We start from the raw sequence: 20,949 nt of genomic DNA, 5'->3' as shown, positions 1-20,949 counted from the left end.
ACCCAACACAATATGCTACAACCTAGAAAAGGGATGCCGTAATCTAGTTGCAGAATATTTTAAGGTAAGTGAATGACGATTCACTAATTTCCACCATTAAGAACGAAAAAGAAATTTAAGTTTTTAATCTATGAAAACTCCTAGATCCTTTGAGATTCATTGAACATTTCAATGGCATGTTTTAAATCTCGATATGCCCCTCTAGTTTGTGACTGGGATGCCGATGATCACAAAGCGGGTGTGAATAACCATGCAAACTTACTGGTGCCCTCACATGTTACAGTCACCTATTCGATATGCCGGTAAACCACACACGCTCCACCGAACTATGACAAACATTGAGTCACCCTTTGCTACCTTTGCTTAGAACCATTTAGTGTGCCGGTTAACCACATACGCTCCACTAACGTCTTCGCAAGGGCACAAAGTGTAATTTCATGGAATTGTATCAATTCACTTTTGCCTAAGTAACTAAGATTGGGAATTTGTAAAACAGTTAGTTACTTTTGTACTTCATTATACTTATAATGGAAGGTTTTTTCCTATCCTACCCATTCGGCTAACGACCCTCCACTAGTCAAGAGTGCGGTGGGTAAGAGTGGATACCCATTCAATCGCCATTTTATAGGAAATTTCCTTAAACACCCCTTATAGACCAGCTTCGTGAATGAGGCCTACTAACGATAAGACTGACTTTTACTCATACATATATATAATGTTAGACCTTTAATGTTATATATAGTATAGGGTGTATTTTACACTTTTAAAATACTAGGAGGTCAAATTTAACAATTATACTTTTAATTCAATTAAATTGTAAACCTAAACTTCAATGGATTTAGTAAACCTCTTTTAATTATACACCTTAATTAATTAATAAAACCATAAGGGTGTGATTTGAACTTTTCAAAACAATACTAGGGTTTTAGAATTTAACATTCCTAAATTAAACCTTTTAATCAACTTTTAAATTCCAAAACTTGAGGGCAAATTTTGAAACCTTTTCAAAACATTTAGGTTTAGAATTTAAATATACATCAAAATTAAACTTTTAATCAAAATTTAAATTCCAAAACTTGAGGGCAAGTTTTGAAACCTTTTCAAAACATTAGGGTTTCAACTATTCAAATTTCAAAACTAAACATTTGAGTTTAAATTTAAACTATAAAACCTAAAGGGGAAAATTGAAACTTTTCATAACACAAGGATCAAATAACAAATAATATAAATTAAACAATTAATTTCATCATTATCTATATTTGACTTAATTTTCAATCTCTTGCAAAATAAGTTACCCAATTAATACCAATAATCCAATCTTTATCATATAAGGAAGTTATTATCTAATGAATTGGTAATTATCTTTTGTTTAATCAAGGATATACTCAAAAATATGAATAAAATCGGATTTTTAATGATCTAAAATAGATAAGGCAAGTATCCATGAGAAAAACAGCAAGAAATCCCGAAATACCCTCTTTCTGACGCTCGAACTCGCCGAGTACCCATATGGACTCGCCGAGTCTACAATGGGACTCGCCGAGTTCATTAGGCAGTTTCACAAAAATTGAAATTTTCAACTTGAACAAACATACAAGGCATCAATACAATAGAAACCAATCAAGGCTCTGATATCACTGATGGGTTTTGGTCATAAGAACATCCTATGTGCTCATACAAACCCTAATGCTTGGATCTAGGTTTCTCTATTGAACATGCAAATAATCCAAGACTATAAACCCTAGATCTAGCATATGATAATGAAGATAACATATAAATAAGGGTTTAGATCATACCTTGATTGTTATGTAGCAATAACAATCACAAATCCTCCTTGTACTGACTTTAGAAAGCTTAGAGTCACAAATGTCACTCCTCTAATGGTTCACAAACACCAAGAGCAAGAGGATGAAGAGGAGGAGAGAAGGAGGCTGCCCAAAACGTGTGGAAACCTTAGAAGGAAGCCTGTCTTCGTTTTTGGGGCATAAGGGCTTTATATATAGTGAGGCTATTAGGGTTATCTAACAAGGAAACCCTAATTTGGATGCTTAAGCCCTAAGCAACCCATGGACTCCTTTCCTTAAAGGCTTTGGACGATTTCTAATGGGTTTCCCCATAGAATTCGTCCACTCCTTGATATAAGGCAATCCATAGCCCAAATTGCAATTATCTTATAATTACAATTCTAGTCCCTTAAGTTTAATTAATCTCTTTTAGTCACAAACTTAATTCTTATTAATTCTTGACTAATATTAATTAAACAATATGATTTCTCCTTTAACATATTATTCTCATAATATATTAATAAATCATATTTAATCCTTTCTCTCCATAATTCATCCTATCAAGTTGCTTTGGTGAAGGCAACCCAAAAGGACCATGCACCATCGGGTCAAGTACATACCAAAATAGTTATGGACTTAGACACTAATCCAACAATCCATATAATGCCATAACCTCGTCCTTACTCGTCGAGTCTAGCAATAACTCGACGAGTTCGCCTTCAACAACACATCAGACTATCTTTAACCGAATCGCCAAGTCTATCATCATCCAAAGGAAGGTGTTCAGTCTATGACTCGTTGAGTTACCCTTGAACTTGCTGAGTCCGTCTTTATGTGGTTGGGTCATTGCCTTGAACTCGCCGAGTCCGTTCATCCACTCGCTGAGTTTTATGATTTCCAGGTCCCTAGTGAACCTAAACAACTGGAGAACCTTCGATCTTAACATTTGGTCCATAAACAGAAGGGGTTTGGTGGAGAATACACCCCGACTCGCCAAGTCCCAAGAATGACTCGCCGAGTCCATCTTTGTCCAAAACTCTACAGTCGATTATAATAGGTCTTAACGCATCAAAACCATAGATTTGGCCTCCTAGGGTCCATTTTATACATAAAGCTACAAACTTGATGTACATGCATGGCGTATTTGGCTCAAAAAGCCATAAAAGTAGGTCTACAAGATGCATGGGGTGTTTATGGCAACAAAGTTGGGACCTTTATGCCATAAAGACCCCCAATAACTCCAAATCCGAAGTGCAACTTCTAGCATACCCACACAATCTGATTTTAGCTTGTCTATAAACATAAAAAGGGTAGAAATAGCCCCAAATCAAAATCTAAGAGATAGATGGTCAAGGTTCCAGCTTTTTACCTTGAATGAGCTGAGAATGGAGTAAAACTTCTGGATCTCCTTGCTTCTACTTGAACTTCCAAGCTTCCTTCTTCTTCTACAACTTCAAACACATACAAAAGGCACCAAAAGGCTCAAGAACACACAATGAGGGCTTAAGGTTTCAATCTAGGGCTTCTCTGAGTTGGGAGGATGATGGAGGCTGGTTTGGGACGAGATAAAGTGTTTAAATAGGGTGCAAACCCTAAACATTAGGGTTTTGTCCAGACAGCTCCTACTCGATGAGTCAGGAGAATCGGTCTCCCGACTCATCGAGTAGATCACTAAAAATCCCCGCATAATGTCGAGTCTATTCGACGAGTTGGGCCTCCAACTTGCCGAGTCCCTGAGTAAAACACAACATTACTTGAATTTAAATACGTACCAGGAATCGGGTGTTACAACTTCTGTTAATTTGTTTATTATAGCATATTTTTTTATTTCTCCTTATTATAAAATTCTACATTGAAATTTAACTCAGTTATAACATGTTAATCCAAATATATGCTTACTTTATTTATTTATTTATTGTTGATTGAAATATGTTTGTTGGTTTTTAGGCGTGTAAGATGCGGGTTAACCTATATAAGACTACAAAAACTCAAAAAGAATATTTGGTATGGATTATGTGTCTACTCTCATTTGGGTTGTATGTCTTAAACAAAGATAAGAGAATCTAAAGAGTAAATTTGTAGTTCATAATTAATTTTAGTGTCAATGCTTTTACACTTGATTTAAAATTTAAAATTATTTCTATCATTTTATGACGACATGAATTAACTTTAATTATTATAGTGTAAATGTATGATGAATTTGAACTACTTGGAAGGAAGATAGTAAAGCGTGAGGGGATTTTTGTTTAATTTATTTTAAACATAATTTATCTAATCCTAAACCATAAAAAAAACATCAAGAGTTACAAACATATTATGTACAGATGTAACCAATTTTGATTTATTATCTTGCATTTAGTCCTTTATTTATTTTTCTTTCATATATCAAAGTGTGAGGGAAAATTTCTTTAATCTTTCAACATCATTTATCAAGACATATTTGGTTAGATTAAAATAGTAATATACTTTTAACTCATTTCTTTATTATAACATTCTACCTTAACTTTTCCAATTATAACATTGTACTTCATAAAATATCTTCCAAATATAAAGGTGCTGATTTTGTAATTAGAATGGTAAAATGTCGTGATAAGAAAGTAGAATGCTATAATAAACAAATAAGTCAAAATATTTTTCTATTTTTTGCATTTATCCTTATAAGTTTTGGCTAAGGGCCCGTTTGTTTACCTCTTAATTGAAAAATTAAGAGGTAACCTCTTAAAAATTCAGATTTTGTATGTTTGGTAACCTCTTATTTTCTACCTCTGAATTTGTTAAATAGCTCTTAAAATTTCAGACTTGAAGCGTGTCTGAAAAAAATAAGGACACAAATGCCCTAGCCCTAATTGTATCGCCTTTTCTATTCTTCTCAACACCTCGCCTCTTCAGAGTTCCCTCTCATTGACGCACAACAGCTAGTGACATTGCCTCCAGCCATCTTCCGTCCCCGCCATAACAATCGCCAACGTCTTCTTCTCCGACGCAGCACCACAACACTCCGACTCCACCTTGACAGCAACGATTTCTGCAATTCCACCTCTTAACAGCAACGATTTGTAACATCCCGGTATAGCAAGGGTAAGTTGAAGGGCTAAAAGAGTAAAATGGGAAGAAGCGACTCGACGAGTCCACGAGTGGACTCGACAAGTAGGGTCGCGACTCCAATCGCGTGTTAAATGACCAACTCGGCGAGTAGCATGGGTGGACGGCGAGTTGGTGCTGAGTGGAGAAAACCCTAAATCCGGAGGTTGAGCCCTATATAAAGAACATAACATCCTTTCCCCCAGCCTCTCTACACTCTCTTAAGTCCAGAAACCCTAGTTGTCATGTGAGAGAGGATCAAAGTGCATTTAGAGGCTTGAAGAAGTGATTGTTGAGGAAATCTTGAAGGTTAGGAGGCTTGGATCAAGGGGCTTTGCTTAGATTCGGGATTCATTGCTGTTGGGGCTTCTTTTTGAGGTATTATCTCGTTCTTGGGCTGTAATCATATAGATGCATCATTTTGGGGTTTATGGGGAAACATATCTTGTAATGTATTGGAGTTTAGAGGTTAGATCTGAGGTTGCTACCTCAGATCTGGAATGGAGAAAGGCTTGAATGCATAAAAGTCCTTGTTGATGAGTGTTTGAAGGAGCTATTTGTCCCAAACCCTAGCCCTAGAGTGTAAAAGGCCTAGATCTCCTTGGATTCACGTAAAGTTTGCCACTTTACGTGATGGATGGCCTTATGAAGGGTAGATCTATGGTTTGGATCATCTGCATGGCTTGGAAAGCCTCTGTATGGATTCAGACCCGGTGGTACTCGGCGAGTCACATGGGTGGAATCGGCGAGTTGCTTGAAGATAGGCTGAGACTCGACGAGTTGGAAGAACAACTCGGCGAGTTGGATGAAGATGGCCTGGAACTCGACAAGTTGGAAGAACAACTCGGCGAGTAGGTTGAAGATAGCCTTAGACTCGACGAGTCTGTTCTTGGACTCGGCGAGTCTTGTCGAAGAGTCCCAATCTTTTCTGGTTAAGCCGTGAATCGGTGAGTCAAGGGATGACTCGGTGAGTTGTGTGTGAGTGGACTCAGAGTTGTTGGACTCGACGAGTCTCGGCGTGACTCGACGAGTTGGGTCGCGGATTGAAGGAAATGCTGAGCATGGGAACTCAGCGAGTCATCGGGTTGAGTATTTTGATGAGTGCTATGCAGCTCTCATAGAGACGGCTGCCACGGCGGCTACAGCAGCTGTAGCAGCGGCAGGGGGAGGAGCTGGTCGGGGCTTTCAGTATCGGGACTTCGATAATACGAAGCCTCCCACCTTTGATGGAGTTCAGGACCCGATTGTTGCTATGAGGTGGTTATCGGACGTGGAGGGGTGTTTCTTCACATGTTCATGCCCTGCTGATCAGAGGGTGAGGTGTGCTCTGAACCTGTTGAGGCTCGGGGCGAAGGATTGGTAGAGGTTGACCACGGGGTCATATTCAGATGCGCAGAGGGCTGCGGTTTCATGGGATCAGTTCAGGGAGATGTTCAGCACTCGCTATGTTCCGCGAGTTGAGAGGGAGAGATTGGCTCAGGAGTTCCTTGAGTTGAAGCAGGATTCGGAGTCGGTGACTGAGATCACCAGGATGTTCACTGAAAGGGCGATGTTCTGCCCTGAGTTCGCTTCGGAGCAGGCTCAGATGTCTCGATATCTGAGCATGCTCAAGAGGGATATCAGACAGTTTGTGTCTACACAGAGGTGCGAGACCTTGTTGGAGTTGCAGGAGGCCACCAGGCGACGTGAGTTAGAGATTGAGTTGCAGATGCGTGAGTTGAGGCAGGCTCCAGTGCAGTTGCAGCCGACGCCAAAACGGTCCAAGACCGTTGATTTTAGAGTGGGGGATCCGAGTAGCCACACTTGTGGGAAGTGTGGAAGGAGTCACACCGGAGTTTGTAGGTCCGGTGGTGCATGCCGCAAGTGCGGAAGGGAGGGGCACTATGCGAGGGATTGTCGACAGTCAGCGCCGGTTCGGGATTTGAGGATTTGTTACCATTGTCATAAGGTTGGACATTTGAGGGTCAACTGTCCACAGCTCGCTACAGGACCGGTGCAGGCTCCAGCACCGGCCACTTTGAGGATCACGGGTGGAGGTCAGGGTGGAGCGGAGCCCCCAAGGGCTCAGGGTCGTGCTTTTCAGCTTGCAGCAGAGGAGGTCAGAGCAGTGCCGGATGCGGCTGCGGGTATGTTTCTTCCTTGATGTCTTGTTATCTTATGATTATTGTGGAGTATTGTTTATGTGCTAGTATCTTTGTGCGGTTCTTGGTGTGGTATTTGTTGTTTTTGGGAATTATGGTATGATTATGGGTTAGTGTTGGGAATTTCGTTGGCTATCATTCATGGGGTTGTTAGTGGGAATCTGGCGTTGGTCGGAATGTCGGGTAGCATCTGCCTTCTGAGGAGTGGTTAGCTGCAGATTGAGTTTCTTTTGAGCGGGAGGATCAGTGTGGAAATGTGATTTTGTGAAGGTTGCTAGTGCTAGCGGGGAATCAGTTCGCGTGTAAGTGTGGTGTTGTGCAGGGTTGTTTTGGGAGGTCGGTGATAGCGACCGGTGGTTGATAGTCAGTGCCCTTAGTGGGGGAGAATTGGAAAATTCTCCGGATGATCAATGAGTATGTGAGATTGTTGAGCTGTCTGGGATTCAGCAGTGTTCTGTCAGCCAAGAGCGTAGGCTGGCATGAATAAGTGGCAGGCATGCGGGGCGGAATACAGACCAAGGGTACTTATTTGCGGAGGGTCTGGGATCAGGCCAGGATTGAGTTGTGTGATAGAGATAGAGTTCGGAACCCCTAGAGGGCAAGAACGGTATGCATGGGAAGATTTCCTGGAGGGATAGCTCAGAACGATGAATGCTAGTTGAGCGGTCCGGATAGACTGAAGGCCGGTAGGCGTACCAGTCAGGCCGAAGGCTCGAAGAACGGTCCAGCTAAATTGAAGGCACTGAGAGCGGTCCAGATTGGATGAAGGTTCTGAGAGTGGTCCAGATTGACTGTAGGCCTGGTGAGGCGGACCAATCATGTTGAAGACTCTGCAGGTATTAATGGATCGATTCGAGAATATGGTTTGTGTATGTTGCGGTGTGATAACATTTGAAGGTCTGGCCCCGGGTAGTGATCTTGATTAGTTGAGATAGTGCATGGGCTTGAGGGTCCCTGCGATCAGAGTCAGAGCATATGTGTTGGATGGATAGCGGTTACGCTATGAAGGAGTGGTGCAGCGTTGGGCGAGCACCGTGGCACTTGTCAGAGTGACAAGGCTGCCAAGTGGATTCCTTGGTAAAGGAATGAGAGAGGAGTGTAACCCCGAGAGGGAGTGCAAGTTCACGGAAGTGAAAGCGGCAGAGCAGAGTTATGATTAGAGTGATCCGAGTATGGGCATTGAGCAGCGTGTTTGCGGCAGTGGGATGGAATCACATCCGGTTTGGGATGTCTGCTGAGGTCGCGGAAGGAATTTCGTGGGTGTAGAGCCAAGAGGCTCGGAAGGGGTGCAGGGAGGGAGTCTCGGGCTCTCAGTGTGATTCTGATCAGGGAAGTGCGTATGTAGTAGTGGTTCATCCTGGGGGATGTTTGGAGATGTCATCAGTGTATCGGGTTTTCCCAACCTGAGGGTGCTAGAGCTAGTTCAGCATGTATATGTGATTGCAAGAGGAGAACTCATGGGAGTTGCTCTGAAGAATGTGTCTTTCTGTCAGCAGAATGACTAGAGTTGGACTCGAATCGGGAATCCGGTGGTGCATGGTTATTTTCTAGCTCATATGGGTCGAATGATGGTTGTGATTTGGAGCAGTGTTGCAGGTTTCGAGGACGAAGCCTAATGTAAGTGGGGGAGAATTGTAACATCCCGGTATAGCAAGGGTAAGTTGAAGGGCTAAAAGAGTAAAATGGGAAGAAGCGACTCGGCGAGTCCACGAGTGGACTCGGCAAGTAGGTCGCGACTCCAGTTGCGTGTTAAATGACCAACTCGGCGAGTAGCATGGTTGGACTCGGCGAGTTGGTGCTGAGTGGAGAAAACCCTAAATCCGGAGGTTGAGCCCTATATAAAGAACATAACATCCTTTCCCCCAGCCTCTCTACACTCTCTTAAGTCCAGAAACCCTAGTTGTCATGTGAGAGAGGATCAAAGTGCATTTGGAGGCTTGAAGAAGTGATTGTTGAGGAAATCTTGAAGGTTAGGAGGCTTGGATCAAGGGGCTTTGCTTAGATTCGGGATTCATTGCTGTTGGGGCTTCTTTTTGAGGTATTATCTCGTTCTTGGGCTGTAATCATATAGATGCATCATTTTGGGGTTTACGGGGAAACATATCTTGTAATGTATTGGAGTTTAGAGGTTAGATCTGAGGTTGCTACCTCAGATCTGAAATGGAGAAAGGCTTGAATGCATAAAAGTCCTTGTTGATGAGTGTTTGAAGGAGTTATTTGTCCCAAACCCTAGCCCTAGAGTGTAAAAGGCCTAGATCTCCTTGGATTCACGTAAAGTTTGCCACTTTACGTGATGGATGGCCTTAGGAAGGGTAGATCTATGGTTTGGATCATCTGCATGGCTTGGAAAGCCTCTGTATGGATTCAGACTCGGTGGTACTCGGCGAGTCACATGGGTGGACTCGGCGAGTTGCTTGAAGATAGGCTGGGACTCGACGAGTTGGAAGAACAACTCGGCGAGTTGGATGAAGATGGCCTGGAACTCGACGAGTTGGAAGAACAACTCGGTGAGTAGGTTGAAGATAGCCTTAGACTCGACGAGTCTGTTCTTGGACTCGACGAGTCTTGTCGAAGAGTCCCAATCTTTTCTGGTTGAGCCGTGAATCGGTGAGTCAAGGGATGACTCGGTGAGTTGTGTGTGAGTGGACTCAGAGTTGTTGGACTTGGCGAGTCTCGGGGTGACTCGGCGAGTTGGGTCGCGGATTGAAGGAAATGCTGAGCATGGGAACTTGGTGAGTCATCGGGTTGACTCGGCGAGTAGAGTCAGTCAGGGGTTGACTTTGACTTTGACTTGGACCAAGGATTGACCAGTGGTTTCCAGGGGCATTTTGGTAATTGTTGGATATTGTTTTGAGTTTAGTGTTTTGGTGGTTGTCCAGTGGTGGGGATCGTATCAGTGATCGGAGCAGCTTGGGTTATCTATTCAGTCGGCAGTTTTGAGGTGAGTTATCCTCACTATATCAATAGGGTCTAAGGCACCAAGGCCGGCCCTTATCGGATTGAGATCCGGGTAGTTGTTGTTATGTTATTGCTTGATATGTTTGCATCCTGGTAGCTAGGATGGTATATGTTAGAGACCTGATTGAGATAGGTATCCCGAGATGTAGGGTGATGTTCTGCTAGTGACCGGTTAGGTCGGTATCCTGGTTAGGATGATGATATGTTATGTGATCTGTTTGATCGGCTTGTTGATTGTGAATTGCTATATGATTGTATGTTTATGTGCACATGGTTGTTTGTACTGGAGTTGGGTTGAGGCGGGTCCTGCTTTGTGCTGTAGGCCAAGATACCCAGGGTGGACCGGTTGTCCCGAAGGCCCAGCGAGCGGTCCGGATAGGCTGTAGGCCCCAAGAGGGCGGACCAGACGTGCCGAGGCTCGGAGAGTGGCCCAGGCCGACTGAAGGCCCGGTGCGGGCGGACCAGTCATACTGTAGACTCAGAGAGTGGACTAGGTGGATTGAAGGCCCGGTGCGGGCGGACCAATCACACTGCAGACTCGATGTATGTGATTAGATTCGGAGAGTGGACCAGGTGGATTGAAGGCCCGGTATGGGCGGACCAATCACACTGTAGACTCGAGATATATGGTTAGACTCGGAGGGTGGACCAAGTGGACTGTTGGCCGGTGCGAAGGACCAGTCCCACAGTAGACCTGAAGTGCATGGCTGTACTGTGATCGGATATGTTATGGCATGTTATGCGTGTATGGTATATGTGGTTGGTATTTTGGGGATATCTCACTAAGCTTTCGGGCTTACAGTTGTGGTTTAATGTTTTTCAGGTTCTTTAGGAGACCGTGGCAAGGCGAAGGCGTGATCGTACCACTCATCGTGTTTATATTGTGATGAGATTCTGGGAATACTTAAAATAAATTGTATTGAAAACCTTTTTGTAATAACTTTAATGAAATCGGGTTGTTTTCGAAAATTTTAAATTGGTTGAGATTTTTGGTCGTTACACGATTTCTGTAGGTAAACCCCTCCGTTACTTTCTTCTATAATCCATAATGAAATCATTACAAGTTCTCATCAGTTTTCTTCTCAAACAACTTATGAAATCAGTTTTTATACAAAGCTTATTGTGAAATCGGGAATCAATTTTTGCTGAAATTAAATGTAATTTTTTTTCCTGAAATCAAACTTGGTGAAATATGAAATCAAACTCTTGATATGGTGAAATCTGGAATATGGTGTTATAATGTTATGAATGATGATGTTAAATGTGGAGAATTTTTCCATGAAATCTGGTTCTAGCTATGAAATCTTATGTTAAATGAAATATATTGTTAAATGTTTGCTGAATTGTGCACTTTTTGTTGAAATTGTTGCTGAATTACATTTTTTTTTGTTGAAATTGTTGCTAAATTATGCATTTTTTTTGTTGAATTGCATTGTTTTTGTTGAATTTGTTGCTGAAAATGTGACTTTGTGTTGCTTAAATTGTGGCTGAAAATATGCATCTGCAATGCTTAAATTGTTGCTTATACATGTATTTTTTTTGTTGAATTGATGAAAGAAATGGGAGAAAAGAAGGATAGGATTAATTGGAAGGTTGAAGATGAAGAGAAAATGTTTCTAGAAGCTTGTTTACATGAAGTTACAATCAATGGACGGGAAGGAAGCAGTTTGAAAGCACGAATCAATTGGGGTCAAATTAAATTTGTAGGACTTTATTTGGGTTTTAGTATGATTTTGTGGATTAAAAAATATTTTATGTTTGATTTGGATTTGTGTTTAATTTAATTTCTAAAAAACACTTGAATTCAATAAAAAATAAAACAGAAGGGTAAAATGGTCATTTTATTAATTCAGCACAACAATTCAGAGGTCTCAACCAAACGACATGTTAAACATTCAGCTCTTAAAATTTCAGACCCTCTTAGAAATTCAGATCTCTTAAAAATCCAGATCTTAAAAATTCAGATCCTACCAAACAGCCCCTAAATACAAGAAAATAGACACTTTCATTTTTCTGTTTGTTATAATATCCCAATTCTTCTCCAATTTATTGGTGTGCTGTGAAGTACGATCTCATCTTCTTCTACTTGATGTTTATAAATTTGATATTAACAATGGGTATTATAGATCGAAATGAAAGTACGATATTATAATTAAAAAAAAGAAAATGTTAAATTGTTATGGTTGATGATATCACCGATTACCAAACATGTAAACATTTTTTTTTTGCAAAACCAACTTATTCTTCTTATACTTACATTTAATTAGGAATATTAATTTATTTAAACTTTTGAGAATAAAATATTTTTAACTATCTAGAAATCGATTTCAAAATCTTAAGAACCGATTTAACCAATTTCAGTTCCAAAATTAATGTATTCTAAAAATACAAAACTAAGATCAAGACAAACTTTCATAGTCGGAAGTGCCCGTTACAATTTAAAATTCTGAATAATTTTTTTTTTCTACCGTGGTTTCAACCACGAGTTTAAACTTAGGTTAAAATAATACAATTAGTACCAAATCTTGTAAAGATATACATAAAAATCATGATTTTAAAATATACCGGGTTTGATCATGATTTTAACATATACCCGGTTTGATGAAATTTTTAACATGACTCACCTAAAAAAGATGAGTGGTCGTTTAACTTCCTGAATAGTCCTCATGATAATTCTGTGATCTAAACGATTAAAATTATGTCGAAAATTATAAATTGAATTAACATAATTATTAATTAATAATATTTGTTTTACATAATAACATATTATTAACTCTTTGGTATACATGATTTAATATAAAAATGATTACCAACAGAATAAATATAAAGTATCACATAATGGATAATGTTTTTATTATATAGTTACGTATTGTAAAAGTAAGTTTTAAGAAATCAAAACGAACACGACTATAAATATATAACATGATAAAAGTAAGTTCGAACTTATTTTTAGTTAGAATAGATTTGTCGAAAGATCCCCTTTTTAAATTTAAATGATTTCTGCAAGCTTTTTCTTACTCTCTATATGGTAGGGTTTGTTGTTTTCTAATTTTCTTGATGTTTTTTCACATTATATACATAATTATATACATATATTAAAGCGCATGGCATGTTTGATGAATTTACAAATCTGCCACCACTCTTAATATACATATATTAAAGCGCATGACATGTTTTAACAGTAAAGTTTATGAATTTATAAATCTGCCACCACTCTTTAGGGGTTTTATAGTTTTCATCCCTTTAATTTTTACCATTATAATCTCCACCCACACAAATATGTTTAATTGTCAATTTGGCCCCTTCTTTTTCCAACATTGTTAAAGTTTAAGACTTTAGAATTCTGCCACCAATTTTAAGGGTTTTAAAGTTTTCATCCTTTCAATTTTTACTACTACAATCTCCTCCCATACAAATATGTTCAATTATCAATTTGGCCCCTTTCTTTTTCAAAATTGTTCTATTTCGATACTTTTTCCAATATTGTTCTATTTCGATACTTGCCCTTCCTTGGTTAATGGGTAGTCAGCCCTACTGTACACTCTTGCATTTCGTTTTATATGTTTTTGGAAACTGTCACTTTTGCCACCACTCTTTAGGGGTTTTATAGTTTTCATCCCTTTAATTTTTACCATTATAATCTCCACCCACATAAATATGTTTAATTGTCAATTTGGCCCCTTCTTTTTCCAACATTGTTAAAGTTTAAGACTTTAGAATTCTGCCACCAATTTTAAGGGTTTTAAAGTTTTCATCCTTTCAATTTTTACTACTACAATCTCCTCCCATACAAATATGTTCAATTATCAATTTTGCCCCTTTCTTTTTCAAAATTGTTCTATTTCGATACTTTTTCCAATATGTTCTATTTCGATACTTGCCCTTCCTTGGTTAATGGGTAGTCAGCCCTACCGTACACTCTTGCATTTCGTTTTATATGTTTTTGGAAACTGTCACTTTTGGGCCATTTTTTTTTTTTTACAAAACTCTAAATTATTTCCAATCAATTTTTTTTAGAAAACTTTAAATTATTTCCAACCATACTAGCATGAGCTCTCTTTCCTAGTTTTTTATAAAACCCTCTAGAAAAAGTATTTTAATAATATTTTGGTTTACATTAGTAGAGGTTACTCAACAACACTTTTTCGATATATATTGGTATTTCGTATACTTTAAAGACACATGTCCTCTTCTCTCGTTACTTTAACGACAAATTCAATCTCAAACAAATAAGTACTAGTTGTGAAACCCGTATGTTATACGGGTTGATTAAAACAAAATATATGTCTTCTTTCCATACCGCTATGATCTCCAATTCCTCCATACTAGCACCAGTGGAAGAACTCGCTTCAAAGCTTCACCGTTTGGCTTCTTCGCTACTCTGTGCTTCACCGATGCACCACCACTAGCAACATCCTGCTCCGTCTTCTCCGTTAAATATATTGAAAGTCGTCAAATCCTATCTCATTCATGCCCTAACCCTCATCATGTATCTCGATTGTAAGCTACTAAGTTTCCGAATCTTGCTTCCGGTTCCTCGAATTCCTGTCTTTTCCGTTTTCATCGTATGCGCCTTTGCTATTTTGTGGTATGTTTTGTATTCTTTTTGTTTCTTTCTACCAATCTAGTTTCTCTTTATTTTCATTTGCTATTCTAAATCAGTTTGATTTCGCCCCTTCAGTTGTTTTACAATAGAGTAAGTTTATTTGACCCAATTCGATTGATTATAGAGTGATCGTTTAGAATTCATAGGTCGTTTCATTGATCTACGATGTTGTGTTTGGACGACCTCATATTTGTTTTGATTCATGTGTGTATGTATCTTGACAAAAACCAAACCAGAAATCATATTACCTTCATTCTGTTTGCAACGAATTATATTATGATAAACTGGAGTATTGTTCACCATTCTGTGATTATTTTTTTTAAATACTCTACTTCCCATTGATTTTTAGCTCTCATAACTCAGGTATTGTTCACCATTCTGGAGTATTGGTCACATATTGTTTACTATTTGAGAGTTCTTTTTCTCAGCATACCCTGCAATATGTGATATTTGTTCTTTTTTTATTCTCAATACTGAAATTTCACTGCTATAATTGATATAAATCAACTTTTTTGGATAATTGGTTTATATAAATCCTTCCTAGTTGAGACCACATGTAAAAATAAGATTTCTAAAAATAACAAGTGATAATTCTATTTATTAAAAAAAGGTGTCCCTTTTGAACTAAGTATGAATTTTCTTTGATACCTAACGTAATGCATAAAAGTATTTCCAAACAACCATGTCAAAGACTCGTATAAAAAATTAAAAATTTGAAATGAACGGTGTAAAGAAAGAAAAAAAAAACTTAGCATGTAATTTTTCTATTTTTGCATGGGAGACACACATCGTGTATGCGTGTTTCTTTTTTTGTGACACAACGACCGTCACAAGAGCGACATCCTCTATGGTGCAAGTGTCACATAAAATATGCAATGTCACCTTTTTAACTGTGGAGGGTAAAAAAAAACTCTCTCTTTTGCTTCTGCCTTCACTTCAAGCATTCAAAGATATGGCTCAAAGACTCTGAACCACCGAGCTTCATCCTCGGCTTGTCTTCGCTGCAAAATACACACATAATCAACCATGGTTTAATAGCATTCTTCCACATGGAGGAGAAAGATTTGATGGATTACATAAGGGAAGTAGAAGATGGTGATATGAGCAATTGGACATGGGAGCTTCAAGGGATTACTGTTGACGAATTGACGGTATCTACATTTTAAACTAGTTTCCAACATAAATGAATATTCTTTGTTTTTTAGTTCTTAGACACGGTATTTTACAAGCATTTAGTAAATAAATATGAAAGTTCATCATTTAGTAAGTACTTTTTAAAACTAGTATACGGTTGAAAACAAAGTCAAAACAAAGTCTTTGTGTTGTGTGGTCACCGGAGATACTTACGGTTGAAGATGGAAGGTATCGGAGCTGATCTATGAAAATGAAAGGGGATGTGAAGGGTGTTGATCGATGTGTAAAGAGATGTGAAGAGGAAGAAGTGGACATGGCCATGACCACAAAGGAAGGGAAGGGGTAATTTGGTAATTGAACTGTGGACTATATTTGTTTTCAGTTTTTTATAATAAAAAGAGTTGGGTCCTTCAAAAAATACAATGTTTTGGTAATTAGATTTGAAAGTAGTATTGTTTGGTAAATAAAATTTGTAATAACTATGTGCTCGTTAAAAAGTCTTCCATATCGATTGTCTTAGTTAAATGTATGATATCATAATTTATATAAATTAAATTTGTTTGTATAGTTTTATTTTCAAATTTGGTTTCGGCCCCCCTAACTATAAGGCTCGTGTTCCGCCTCTGAGAGGCACAGTGATGACCCCTTACGTAGTGACGCGGACGAATCCCATTTCTCATGCTTCAAAGTTATTCTTTTCGAAAAGACAGTGGGTTTGTTTAGTTTTTATTTTTTTATAAAATAAGTTGGACCCACATAAAAATACCATTTGCCATATTTTTGTAAATAGTTTTGAAACAATGAGACTTATGTAAATATTTTTTCAAAATACCATCCTTGGATAGAAAACTCCCATATGGAATACTCTAAAAAGATGCATAGATTATTGCCACAAGTAATGAAGAGTTCATACAAGATCAAACTCTCTTGTGGAAAAGTACTACCCAAAAGTAGATCAATAGATATATTTGAAACTTATTTCATTTGGCTGTGTTTGATTGCAAGATTAAATGGGTCGATAATAAAATATAACCAATATTGATACATAGAAATTAAATAAAAATTGATATGATTACAAAAAGAACAATAAAATTAACATATAATGAAAATAAAGGCTAGGATACATTAGAAATGACAATACCACTAAAGATGAGTGAGGAGAAAACCCACTGTATTTTTAACTCTTCATATAAAAATATTATTTTGATATACTTTCATTATCATATTGAAAGAAAAAGGATGCTAAACGAAAGAGATAGGGATAATAAGACACAGGACAACATTGTGAGAGGAGATATATGGCTGATAGTTTATTACATACCGTGAAATCCAAGTAGCCGAGACTTGTCTCAAGTTTCATCGTAATGTCAACGACGACTTGGTCTGTGAAGGGTAATGAAGAGATCTTGAGATTGTAAGAGTTGGAGAGGTGAATCGGTAACGACGCAACTCTTGAGAGGTGACGGGAAAAGGTGGCCATGTGGACTTCCGTTAGGTTTTGTCATTTTGAGAGATTGAAATTAAATTCGTTATCTTTTTGTGGGTCGTATGCGATTCATTAGACTTCCGATATTTATATTAGAGTTTAAAATTTGATAGGTTTTGATTTTCAAAGATTTAAATTATTATTGAATGTGGTTTTTGTTAGATTAATAAAATTAAAAATTTTAGTGTCTTGAATGGTGTTTGTTTTCGTCTCAAAAAAATTGAGTGTTATCCGGTATTTTATATTTGTTTTTTATAACTTTAAATAGATGAAAAAAATATAAACACTTTCTTCCTCACTTCTTTTCTGTTTAGATCTGCCATGAATGGCGTATCAAAAACCTCTCAAAATACAAATTCATTAATGGGATAAATGTTTATGGATAGATAAAGGATAAAAGAAACTAGATATACATGCATCAAGTTTTTCTAAGTGAAACTACAGTCATTACAACGGGTAATAGTAGAAAAAATACAGAGGAAAAAAACAAGCATACAGAAAAAATACATAGGAAAAAACAAGCATATGATAATATTTGGTTCCTATTATCTCTTGCAGGCTCTTTATCGTAAGCAATGGCAGCTCCCAATAATATGAGTTAATTCCAGTTCCTGTGATCGGAATAGCAATTGTTGCTTGCCATGCTAATTACAGTTTTGGCGCGTGAATTAACGGTTTCCGGCCACCAACGTTTTTCCGACAGCAAAACTCTGATCAAGAAATTACAATTAAAGAATACTCATAACCAAAAAATGCTAAACAAAAACACTACAGGTTGCATCAATGGAAGGTCTAGGAACACATTAGGATTAGCATTACCAGAAGAAACAGCTATCTCTTAAATTGCAATTCTATAATTCCCATACAAGTAGCATTAGGAGTTCTACAAAGAACATTCCTTCAATAAACATCACAAAACTGTCATGATTAAATGATTAATAGACGTCATATTACAATTAAAAATAAAAATAAAAAGAACAAATTTCATTATGTATTGTAACCCATTAGATGCAGGCGATGATGGCATCTCCGGATCTCCGGTGTCTTTTTTTTATGCACCGATCAGTAGTAATCAAGGAAGAGGGAGATTGAGGGATTGGTGGTCCAGTTTAACAAAAAAATGACGAATACTCCGATGACAAAGAAAACATAAGACGACGATGGAATAGGAGGAAGATGAAGGGACCGGCGGTCTAGTTTCTTTACTTATTTTTGTAATATAAAAATTAAAAAATATTGGTTCAGAACTATTTCACTGTATTTTGGTAAATATATTGGAAACTACCATATATTGGTAAATATTTTTTATGTTTACTATGGTTCGGTAAAAAGGGTGATTCTAGATTGGCTGCATTTTTGTTCATAAATATACTAGGTTACAACCCTTGGAATCTAGGATGACATAGTTAAAAGAATAGTGAAATTTCAAAAGTATAATCATTAATTATAGATTTGAAAACAAATATTTAGTTGTAATGTTATATGTTTTGTTAGTAACAGGTATGAGTGTTCGTTTGGATGGATCAGTTTGATCGCAATCAAGTGAATCCAAATGGATTTCGGTTTTAAAAACATGAATCTGACCGGTCCAAACTAAATTCAAATCTGATATGAACCAACCAAATTACAATTCGATTGGATCGGTTTTTAGAATTCAGTTTTCAAGAGGCGAAACATTTAAAAATTATATAACTTGAATGTTAGACGACTCTAAACAAAAGTAAATTGTTTAGTTATGAATTAAAATTATATATATATATATATATATATATATATATATATATATATATATATATATATATATATATATATTAAAATTCTGCATCCTTAGCTACAGTAAAGTGGCTAAGGGATGTCAAAAATGGTCCTTTATATATTCATTTTGTTGCAGTTTGGGATTTGTACTATTTTCTTGTCTTATCTACAGTATTCTGCCTTCTTTTTTGGCTTATATGACCCTTCTATTTTTTGTGTCCTCTATTTCATTCGTTCCTTCTAAATTTTTGTTTATCCCCCTGTACTTATGTTTATTTGTCATTCCTTTATTTTATCTGTTAAGCCTTTTGTCAACGTAGACTGCTGACTTGCTTTTAAATTTTCTACGTATCTTTGTTTCCTGTCGTTTGTTGTCCACGTGTTCTTCTTCTCTCTTTCTTTTGGGTTCGATGTCCACCGCCCTTCGCCGCCTATCTCTCGATTACATTAGTATGGTTTCATATTTTACTTTATCCTCCCCAAATCGAGTCTCCTCCCTTCTTCTACCTGCTGCTACCTCCACCGCTTCAGGCGATGTACCGACAACCAACCACCGGAGTTTGCTGTTTACCCTCTGCTCCACTACCGTCTCCACCAGAAAAAAGAATGCCACCCCCGATATACCATCGCTTCCTCGCTTTTTTTATCTCATTAATTTCCACATTAAATTTGTCGACTTTGCTAACAGAAGCCGCACGTTCTTCTCAACCTAGCGGCTTCTGATTGGAAATCAAGAAGGAATCCAGGTTGCCCCGTCTCCGATGAAGAAGCCATCGTCACTGTTCGTCGCGAGAATCAACGGGGATTCGGTCGATGGGTTTGCAAATTCTAGGGTTTATCATGGTTCTGTTGATTCATTAGATTTTGATGACCCCACCACCCAATTTATGATCAAAGATGAGGTTGATAAATGGAAAAATGAAGGTACGAACCGCAGGGGTTCTCGATTCCTCTATGAAGACCACCGGAGAGCGCCGCCTCGATTTTTGATAGCCTAATATCAGGTAATACAGATTCAAAAAACTGTATATCCATTCCTCCTCAGTTCCTTTGGATTCCATCTACATCGATAACCTGATATAAGGTGATTATCGGGTTTTTTCTTTTGACGATTTTTCTTGATGTTGTTTATATTTACTAAAGTTGATCTGTGCTTAATAATTATTTATGAAATTCGTTGGTGATACGAAATCAGGTACGCAAACGACAGAGGATTTTTTGTTGTTGGACATCATATCTTACCCAGGTAAAAGAGTCACTTGCTTCTTTCTCTCATGTTTCTGTCCATGTTGATTTCCTTCTTTTTTCCATTGCTAATATTTTAAGGAACATGGGACGACAGAAAAGGGGAGGCAACCGAATCTACAAGAATAACTAATTCCATCATTTGAAGCTGATCAGGTCTTCTCAACCGCCTATTACCTTTTCAATTTTATCATGTACGTTGTGTCATCCTTTTTTATTTGGTCCTTATAGATTATGAATTCCTTTTCGATTTAATCATTTACAGCCTACACCCTTTGTGCCCGATCTGAAGTCACGGCACCAGATAAAATCGAAAGGAAAATTGATGAAAAACCACACATCATCAACAACACTCGATTTCAGGTTCAACACCTACAATAACGGCATGATTTTGTTCTGTCTACACTCATACACACACAAACACGATTAAATGAAGCCTCACTTCTACTTCTTTAAATGTTTTTTTTAGAGTTTCGGCTAGAATCTAGATAAAAAACACCCTCCAACTGTTTGACAAAATGTCACAATGAAATATTTGTTCAATAAAGATAGAGTAAAATGCTTTATTTATTTTATTTATTCTAAATTAGGTTTTGGTCAAAAGTGGTTGTAGTTAAAATGATAAATGGTTTAACAATTTATAAACTTCAGTTTTTTATATCATGGGTATTAAGCAAGGATTCGTTTAAATCATGGGAGCGTCTTTTAGAAAATCCCTCTAACATTGTGTGTGTATGCTTGTATGTTTAACTGTTTATG

Source organism: Lactuca sativa, chromosome 5 (genome assembly GCF_002870075.4).
Source record: "Lactuca sativa cultivar Salinas chromosome 5, Lsat_Salinas_v11, whole genome shotgun sequence".
In the NCBI taxonomy this organism is placed as follows: domain Eukaryota; kingdom Viridiplantae; phylum Streptophyta; class Magnoliopsida; order Asterales; family Asteraceae; genus Lactuca; species Lactuca sativa.
Note: the sequence above shows the minus strand (reverse complement) of the source record.